We start from the raw sequence: 10,631 nt of genomic DNA on the forward strand, positions 1-10,631 counted from the left end.
TACAACTCCCACTGCACCTTTCTGTTTTACTCCAACACAAATTTAGAATTTTACTCCTCTCTAAACCTAATCTCCAGACTATATAATATAAACTCCCTGTTTATTTTTAATCAGATGTTCGATGATTTTTGCATTGTTTACATTTTTTTGTAATCAAATTCAAATGAAAGTGAATATGAAAGTTATATTTTGAACATACTGTACACAATTGATGTAGGGGAATTATGGTGGGGGATATTCACAATCTCTCTTGCTCTACCACTTGGCAACACACGTGGCTTGTACTGTACAAAGTTTAAAGCCTAAAGATTCAATTATTTGCCAAAATATTGTGTGGACAGACAGAAGAGGACTTTTGTCAGCCCCTTACGTGTGATAGGTTCCTTTAAAGGCTGGGACACACATACTCGCACCGTGCCCGAAACGTGAGGCTGTCATATGGTGTAAGAATTCTACACATGTCCACACCGACACCAGACTGTTGTGGCCGCACTGTCACCTATCAGCCGCAGCTTGAATTTTGATGGGCACGGTGCGATCTAAGAGTGGCATCAGTCATGGGTATAGAAAAACTTATCGAAGAAGTAAGGATGTTTCCTGTTATTTATAATCAATCAAGTGAAAAATATTGGAATGAAGAGTATAATGAGAAAGTGTGGAAGTAGATTACGGAAAATGTGGAGCTTGGAGAAGGTAAGTAAATTTGAATAGAGTTTTGAAATATAATTTTATATTGTTTGCAGTTGCATTCATCATTTAAAAACGATCTATTTTATTGAATTAATTAGTATACTAATTCTACATCCCGCATTCACGTACAAAATAATATTTATTAGTAATGGTATTAGACATTTTTTTCAGAGTAAACTAGTCATATTTTTTTATTGAGCTAAAATTACAACAAATTATTAAACTATGATGTATATTACGTTATTTTAAACAATTAAATTAGAATTATGTAAAATCTACAGTTTTGTTAGGTAAGAAATAACAAGCATATATTTATTTGTGCAAAATTCTATTTATCTTGGATGTATTAAAGTTACTTGATACATTTATTCCATTATTTTGTATAGGTCATATTTACAATTTCTCTATGGCATTTGGTTTTATACTGGTTTATTCTTTTCACTACAATAAAGTTAAAATAAAAATATTTTATATACAATAAATTTTTTCAAGTACGAAAAAAACCATGTTCTCACATGTTTCACAAATATTTACTATGTTTTACCAATTAATACAAAAAGACTTGCAACATGGCAAACTCTGGCCTCACTATAAGTTCTTGGGTTAAAATAATACAAAAAATGCCAAATATACTGTTTATTTTACTGAAATTCACTGCAATGAAAACAAATTGAACAAGAATATTAGGGATAAAAAACGTAACTAATATAATGTTATTTACAAATTTTACATACTAGCTGATTGCACCAAGCTTTACTGTAGCATTGTAATATTTATTTCATCACAGTGATTAATAAAAATAACAGCATTAAAATTAATATTTTTTTATCTTAAGCAATACTTAATTTGCTGAGCATTTTCTAAGTATCTGTCACTTCAAAATCCAAAAGAAATATGCTCCTATATAAACAGTGAGATTGTTCGCTCAGCGCTCTGACTGCGTACGGACACATGTGGCTTCACGATAACCGAGCTGAGCCTGCACCAACACTCAGCCGATTCACGTGTTAGGCGCGGTGCGGGTATGTGTGTTCCAAACTTAACACTCATCTAGTTACGTTAAGAAAATATTGGTGAACACAATAATTACAGTGATTTCTAGCTGATTCAATCTAATTCAAAGAGACTGTGCATACAGTTGTATTTGATAAGTTTGTTAGTTTATCTCAACAAGTAAAAAGTCTCGAGATGGCCATTTGCATTTGTGTAAAACTTTTAGCTTGAATGTTTTCAAACATAAACACAAAGTAACATTTAAAACAATATTAACCCATTGCGGATCGTATTGTTTTGGCGCGCGGGCACCAGCGGGCACGAATTAATTTACGGTCAGCGGCCGCACAGCAATGTTGCGTCACAGTATCGCTCGCTATCGTACACTAGAAAATTCGGCTGTGAAGGTATTCGTTCAGATGGAACATGGGCCTGCTGGGTATCCGTGATGTAGGAACGATAACACGCGAGCAAGGTTCCGGGGTGACAGGGATGATGTCTGAATCATAGTCTAAATAAAGCGGCTCGGGCGAAGCGATTACAACATCCGGGCCATTGTCTAGACTAAACCCGCCAACATGTACGTCTGCGTCTTTTCGTTGTGTCACTAACCTCAAAAGTATTATAATAACAACTGAAGAAAACACCCAAAAAGAAGCGCTAAAAAGCAGAGAGTAAACTCATATGAATGATTTTTCAACTTCGACATACAACTGCGATCTGTAGGATATTTATAAAACTTTTTAAAACTCTAAACGTAGACCGTTGTTAAATACTCTTAGTTGACAAGTGAAGACGATCGCCCGATCTATCAGACATTAAAAGAACTATTTGGAGGGAAATTTAAAAGCAGACCGCTTTTGCGACCTGAGCTCGTCAGTGATCCGCAATGGGTTAAGCTTTTATTCTTATACGTTTTCTAATATCTTTTAAGGTTTCAATGTTAGAAAAGAGTTTTAGAGTTCTCAGATCATTGAAATAACATCTTTTTTTCATCAAATCATTACTAAATATGTTTAGAAAACTAATTTTTAAGATCTAATTTAGTTTTGTTTTGCAACTAAACCAATTCTAAGTTTTTAGTACCAGTTTTATATGTGTATAAAGATTTTTATCATATAAGGTTTGAAAATGATGGAATTGCTACATATTTGAAACTGTTAAGAATATATTTACATGCCTACAATTGACTACTCATCATATAATCAATTGTGCGGATTAACCTTCTAATAATACTTTTCAGTTTGATATTTTGAAATGACAGTCACATGTGAAATCTACATTCTTCCAACTACAGCAGAAGAAAAATTGTATTGTCTAATTCCAGACAGCTATTGTATCAGCACCCAGTATTGATTGAAAAGCAGAAAAGTAAGAACAAAATTTTACAAAAAAATGATAAATTTTATTAACCAAAGGATAAGAACTTACTTTTGATTCCAGAAATGCAGTAATGTAATTTAATATCTTAACAAGTGTATCAAAGTTGCAGAGAAATGAGTGTGTATGGAATAAGACTTTTAAGACTGTTTTGTAGGTTAGTACTGAAAACTAATGTTCTCATTGATGGATTGTAGCATCTACTACAGTTCTTTGGAACTTTTTCAGTTATATCGATAAGTTTCATGTATACATTCTTAGTTCTGTATGATGGTAGAATCTAATGGGAATTTATATTTTTTACTTTTAAGAGTTTTTGTGCATTTTTAATCCTTAGTAATCTGTTTTAAAACCAAATACACACTTGGATGTGGCCATCACAATGCACTAATATATGTCCTGTACACTTGTATGCAGGTTAATACAGATTTTATATGATGCTCAACATAATTGTGTTTCTAAAAATGTTTAGTTTTTCTTGTATAAATTTCAAAGAAAATATTATATTAATAATTTATACACCAACATTTGGTGAGTAAATGCATTCTTATGTTTTGTTGTAACTGCAGAATAATAAATATAGTTCTAAATATATATGTTCTTCTAAAACATTATCTATGGACAGAAAGTTATTAAAAAGGATAACATAAAAAAGCAAAGATTATGTTCAAACTGTTTAAATTATTGTCTATACAAATTTCTATAATACACTATACACATGACTACAGAAATGTTACATTTTGTAAAAACAACAGTTTTTAAAGCTCAAAAACTAAATCGCAGCTAAAATATATTACTTTTTTAATCTATTCAATAAATAAATATTCACAACACTTGGTGCTGAGTTGTCAGAAGTCAACGCATTTTAATTAACTCACGAGTTGCGAGTTTGCTAATAAGTTTGAAGTCCTCATGGAGATGTGCACGCCAAAACCGGCAACGTCCCCACTGCTGTGCGGGGAAAGTTGGGGCTGGGGGATACCGTGGAAAATGCGAGCCACGGCACGGCCACTGAAGGTAACATCTCTGTAGCAGTTCACCAAGCTGCGTATATCACTCACCACCTGGTCCTCGTTGTTCAGGGACACCTGGTCAACATCAATTATATCTGGTTAACAGAGTCTGTAGCAACACATTTGCGGTTAAAATATACAGATAATGATTTTATTTATTACATTAATAAAAATTAATAAGATATTAAAATGTAACCTTTAATTTACCTTTAAAATGCATTTTGTTTTAATTTGTTTTAATTAATACGGATGTATAGCCTTGTGCAGAGAGATCACAAATTAAATGTAAAGATTGGTTATTATTTTTTTGTTTTATTTTCTTGAGAAAATGATGGAAGAAAGAGCATCTCCTCACTGACAGAAACAACTTCTCAGAAAATAATTAAATATTGTATTATGATAGTGCTATAGTGCACTAAACTTTGGGAGGAATTAATTCTGATTATTAATTCCAGAATTAATTTTCTGAAACCTTGTCCCATTGTGATAATTTTTACTTTAACTTTGAACAATAATTTATAGGGTAAGGTTGGTTTCCAGTTGTCCTTTCACACTTGAACAATAAATAGTTAGTTCTTCAAACAATTATATATAATAGTGTAATAATACTGGTTTGAGAAATTTGAACAAATTATCTGCTACTGACTGTTACATTTACAAACTTTGATATGTCTACAAAATTTCAAATATCTATGAAGAATCAGTCAGATATTCCATACTGGGATGATCTTGTGTGGACAAGAAGCCTGATAATTTCAAGTGAATAAGTTTGGGTGCTTTGGCATCCCCCCCCCACCCCCCCCCCCCCCCACCCCCCCCCCCCCCCACCCCCCCCCCCCCCCACCCCCCCCCCCCCCCACCCCCCCCCCCCCCCACCCCCCCCCAAACTAAATTGTCAACTTGACAAGAAAATAGGATTTAGCCTTATTTCGGGAGGGATCGAAATCCACCCCTTCTTGATGTCACGTTCAGCGGCCTCAGATACAACACGCTGAATTTTTTTGAGAGAGCTGAATTTACTTAAATACCACAACTGTTAGTAGATTTTTATTATACCACCATCTGATAGATAAGTTATTTTGCACATGTCCCAGAGACGTACCAGGATTGTGATTTTGGGAGGGGGAGGCATTATTGCACGTTTCTCCTGCCGTTATACCAAATGGCACACCTCGTGGTCTTAAGGACGATCGAGAAAATAACCAATTCAAAATTGTACCACCCCTAAATAAATATTTTTGTTTTTTTGTAAACTGTTGTATTGAAAAATATTAGTATTTCAAAATTAAAAACTTATTCCTATATGAATAATTTAAACCTGTACTCTTGCAAAAACTTGTCTCAAAACTTATATTTGGAATGATGTGACAAACATTGATGTAGTCCTCACTACTTTTGCTTATCACATCTGCACTCCAGGTTTTGCATAGCAAACAAAAGACGAAGGACTAGATAAAATAATCTGATTACATCTACAAATTTATTTCACAACTATGATCTTTATATTTGTTACAAACTATGTATTACAGAACACAATAATGTATTATTTTTTCAAACCATGGATTTAAACCACAATAATTTATTTTAGTACTAATTTGGTATTATTCGTTTCTAAATTGATTTGGACTTGTAATTCGTGTTTATCTGCGGGGTAATTCTACATCCTAGTGCTCACCACTGTGGTGGCAATATTTATAAGGCACTAATTATGGATATTTGCATCAGTGAAAAGAAATTTCTAAATATCCTCTTAAAAGAGAGGTGGTGTATAGAAAATGGTGACATGACATTTCCCTTAGAGTTTGACTCCACGCGACGTTTTTAATGTGTTAGTCCACAATTATTCTAATTGATCGGGCGTGTTATCCTCAAAACAAGATCAATCGAATTTTGTTCAAGATCGGACATCTCAGACTATCTGCAAGAACGAAAAAGAAACTTCATATAAAAGTCATAAAAATAAACAGAAAAGTCCAGTGTTCAAGTCTAATGTAGGTCCACAACATTACAGCAAGCAAGAGTGTATTGCGGGTGCACGCTGTGGAGTAGACTGTCAGCTTTACATAATGGTGCCCATCCGTGATACTTTTAAAATATAGCATTACCGGTCATCATCAAAAGTTGGACTTTCCAAGACAAATAATTACACCGAGGCAGATTTTATTCCAAAATGGCAAGCACAGTACTCACTTTCTAATGGATGTATATAGTTAAATATAGTACCTTATATTGGAATTCCACTAATAAACACTTTCTCCGACCACTAGAAATCAACAACTGTAGAGTTTGTGTTGATTGAGACTTGAATGTTGAAGGTTACACTGCCCCCTCCACACAGCTGACTGTGACGTAACAGTATGGCGGTGTGTCCCTTCTCTTTTCCGTCAGAGATAATGTGTTTAGTGTTTGGTCATTGATAATAAGCCACATCGAATTAAGTATCGATTATGCCATCTCGATAGTACCCGGGTTTTGACTTCACTATCGTAAAAACTAACTCTAAACAGAATGTTCACAAAAGTGTGTCACAAACACTACTGTGACTGCTAGTACTCATCGTTTCAAACAAAAAATGTCACTAAACATAGTTCGAGAAATGGTTCTTTTAGCCGCTAGCCGCAATTTTGGATTAAAAACAAGTATTATCTCTTTTATTAAATGTATTACCTACCTAAACTACAGAAACCAAAATTGGTACATAAGTTTAAATAGATAAAGGAAAATTAAAAACACAGTTGTGTTATTTTATTTCATATTAACAAAACGACATCTGATAAAAATGCTTAAAGATAAATAAAAATATAAAAAAACAGTACAATTATAATAAATTAATAGACAAGAACTATTTGAAGTACTTCATTACAATTCCAACGGTACTTGATTTAATGAAATCCCGTCAAAGCATAAGCGAGCACGAGCACTTCAAAGGTACGCTTGCACAAGTCGGGAGCAGCAAACATTTTGTCTTTTGATAGGCATCATCTGTTTTTACATAGGTTATAAAAAATTAAACTTAAAACAAAAAGATACTGTTTGCAATTTTTTAACAATTCAAACGGTATTTTTCAACGAAATTCGTCAACGCATAAGCGAGCACGAGCATTTTTAAGGTAACGCTTGCACAATCCGAGACGTCAAACATGTCACAGCAGAGATGTATAATTTGTTTGTTGCTCATATTTAAAGTAGGCGTGTTCGCTTGTATTTTGATGGATTTCGTTGGAAAAACTACTGAAGTAATTGTTTAGTATCTTATAAAACTAAACACTACGCCTTAGTCAGGATCTAGTTCAATGGTCAGTGAGAGGCTCCTAAAAACATAGAACACAGTTACTGAAATTTAAAAGTTAAAAATGTATTTTCTCGTTTAAATCGACGTCTTTACACCGTATACGTATTTATCTCAATAGGAAAATAAAAGGCATAAAAATAAGCTACCCTTATCAGTTCAAACAAACAGCTCTCTTCTAATATACATTATCAGTTTTTTATTTAAATTTTGAATAAAATAACTATCCTATATTTACTCATTCGAATATGTTGAAATGCATAATGACAATAAAGTTTTCGCCCATGTCGAAATGAAGTTGAGCGAAAATAGATTAGGTTGGTTTGATTTGTTTATCACCTACGTTTCTCTGATTTTGATTGATTAGATTATGTAGCCTATAACTGTAATAACAAAAGCTACACAACATAGACTATATTTTATTAATTTTAACTATAGTACAAATACTTTTAAAACTGTGTAGGCCTAAATTGTATTGCAGGCTATCACAATAGCTCCACCTGACCCTGCTGATATGACGAAACCTGTTTTATTTAATATTCAAAACTAAACTCCAAAAAATATAGCTGAAAAAACAAACCTTCCGTCTCTTCCAGCACCTCCTCATTCTCACTGGATGTGCCTCTCAACCATCCACCCCAACATCCCCAGTTTTACACCCGTTTACGACATGAAACTTTGTTTATGATGTCTTGTTACTTGTGTATCATAGTGTATTATTAGTCACTCTGGTGTATGTCAGTGCTGAAGACTGTGTTATTGGTGGTGTATCTCAATATCCAAGTACTGTCACAAATTGATTTTCGCACATTATTAATAATCATTATACCGTGATAAGGATTCCGGTGATCAAGAAGAATGGACAATTATTTGTGCGTAAGTAAACAGAATAGCAGAAAACCAAACCAAACGTGATCGAGTTGTATTACCTGTTTTGTTATAATAAAAAACACACATTACATACAACACACAATGCGCCACTGGTTACACTGAAACTATCTCTATAATATTATAGACTGGCTAATTAGGGTGTTTACAAAAGTTGTGAGAAATTGAAAAATATTAAATTAATTATAATGAGTTTTTTCCCGTTCAGTGGATCAGAGTTTCGTAAACGAACGGTTTAAAATAGAAACTATACGAAGTTTCTGGAAAAGGTCCATAAGGCAACTAACTGTGGTTTTCAATATTTGACACGAAACCTGCATCCTCAAACAATTTGTGAACTCAAAGTTTGGATCCGGGTCTACGATGACCACACCAGGGGTTCTTCCATCGAATATTTGACTCTGCCGTATTACATTCAATACTTCCAGATTACATCATACTCGATTGTAACTCTGATGCAAACCTCGAAGTAGAAACGTCCGAAAATCAAGGACTCAGTCGAAGACCAATGCGATTTCAAGCTAGACCTTGCTTCATGGAACTTAAAAAATAAAATGTAAGTAAATAAAATTAATCAATTTTTAAATTGAGGAATAAAATCATCTGCAAACGGAATAGGCTATTACGAAGGCAATAAATAAAAAGAAGATTAAAACTTATGCTTTCAGTTAACTCATTTTTGGCGAGCTTCTGAACGGAGAAAATATTAAAAGAGACTAGCTTGTTTATTCCAAATTAAACAGGTCAGGCATTTTGTGTAATTTTTCCTAATCTTTTAACCCGAGAAAAACAAACCAAATTATTTTACTAAATGTTTTAATGACTGTAAAAGTTAATTGGGATTAGTTGAGAAAACATGAACGATCTGACGATCACAGTGCCGTTGTTATAACATTTATTTCGAAAAGAAAGACTACATTTAATGTCGCCAAACTAATTCAAAAACTAATACCATGAAAATGTCAAATATTGGCGAAAAATGTTGACTAGAGTTGTGTCTGTTGTGGAATGTCTATCGAGTAGAGGTCTCCCATTTCGAAGTGACAATAAAATACTTGAATCTAAATAAAACGGGACTTTTCTATGTTGTCTTGTGCTGATAGGTGAATTTGATCCATTCCTTGCAGATCATAAACAGCAACATAGTGTATCATGCCTTTCATCCGACATTTGCAATCAACAAATTTGATATGAGGAAAGAGGTATTGCGAGAGATCTTAAATTAAATCAACAAGCTCGATATTTTTCTCTCATCATAGACTCCACACACGTGTCGCTCTATTATCTTGTAATACTTCGGTATGTTTTACTGACCAAACGAACGCTTGATGTAACTCTTATAAACTGTATCCTTCAAGTCCGGAAATTTGGAAGAAGCTACCCTCAGTTAACTTGAGAACCTAGCGGTAAATGTAGATGACCGGCTTGGACAAAGTTATTGACAATTACATCCAACACGTAAGGTACTTACGCAAGTCTTCAGGGAAGGATTAAAAGTAAAACTGATCTTGCCGAATATGTACTATATGTAACTCACTCATTAAACCTTGCTGGATGTTTTGCTACCGCGAAGGTATGTCTAGAACCCACCATATTTTGTTAATTCCTTCAAGGCCTGTATACTTTTTCTCGACATCCAGATACGGGTGATGAGAAACGTGCTTTAAGGTTACTTTTTAAATGAGCAACAAAGGGAAACTAAAAACCAAGCAGGGATAAATATTGATCAAACCTCTAAACGGTACGCACTACGAGCTCTAGTAACAAGTCGATATAAACTTTAAAACATCGACATGGGTCATAGCCGATAGGTTTTTAGAAACAGTGGCAATTTCCAAACCACTGTGATTTGGTATGAAATTCTTGAGAGAGTTTTCAAAACGTGTCAGGGCCCTTCAAAATTAAATTTTAGTCCTATCTAACCGTTGCAAAGGAGGTAGAAACACTATTAATGATTTACGAGTCTAAAAACATTGTCACATTCGGGTAAGAAGAAGAACCTATTAATTTATGAAAAAGTGATAAGAAACTTGTTTCCGGACGAAAAAAAGACACAAGCTTGGAACAAACGTCTCATCGAGAGAAATTCCCCACTGGGGCATATGTTGCCATAACTGGTAATCTTACAGATGAATTTGAACAAAGGACGAGAGTCTTATAAAAGTCTGTGCACAATTTCAGATTTTTTTCGGAATTTACATTTAAAAGACACCCAGTACGTGGATAGAAAAGCTAAAAATATTACCCAAAATTGCCAAAAGATGTATCCTTTGACCACTTCAAACCGTGCATAATTATGGAGAAAATTGCATGATGCAAAGAATTGTATGCATACCTGTACATCTAATACAACCGATCTAGAAAGTGTTTTTCCCAAA

Source organism: Homalodisca vitripennis, chromosome 1 (genome assembly GCF_021130785.1).
Source record: "Homalodisca vitripennis isolate AUS2020 chromosome 1, UT_GWSS_2.1, whole genome shotgun sequence".
NCBI classification, from domain to species: Eukaryota; Metazoa; Arthropoda; class Insecta; order Hemiptera; family Cicadellidae; genus Homalodisca; species Homalodisca vitripennis.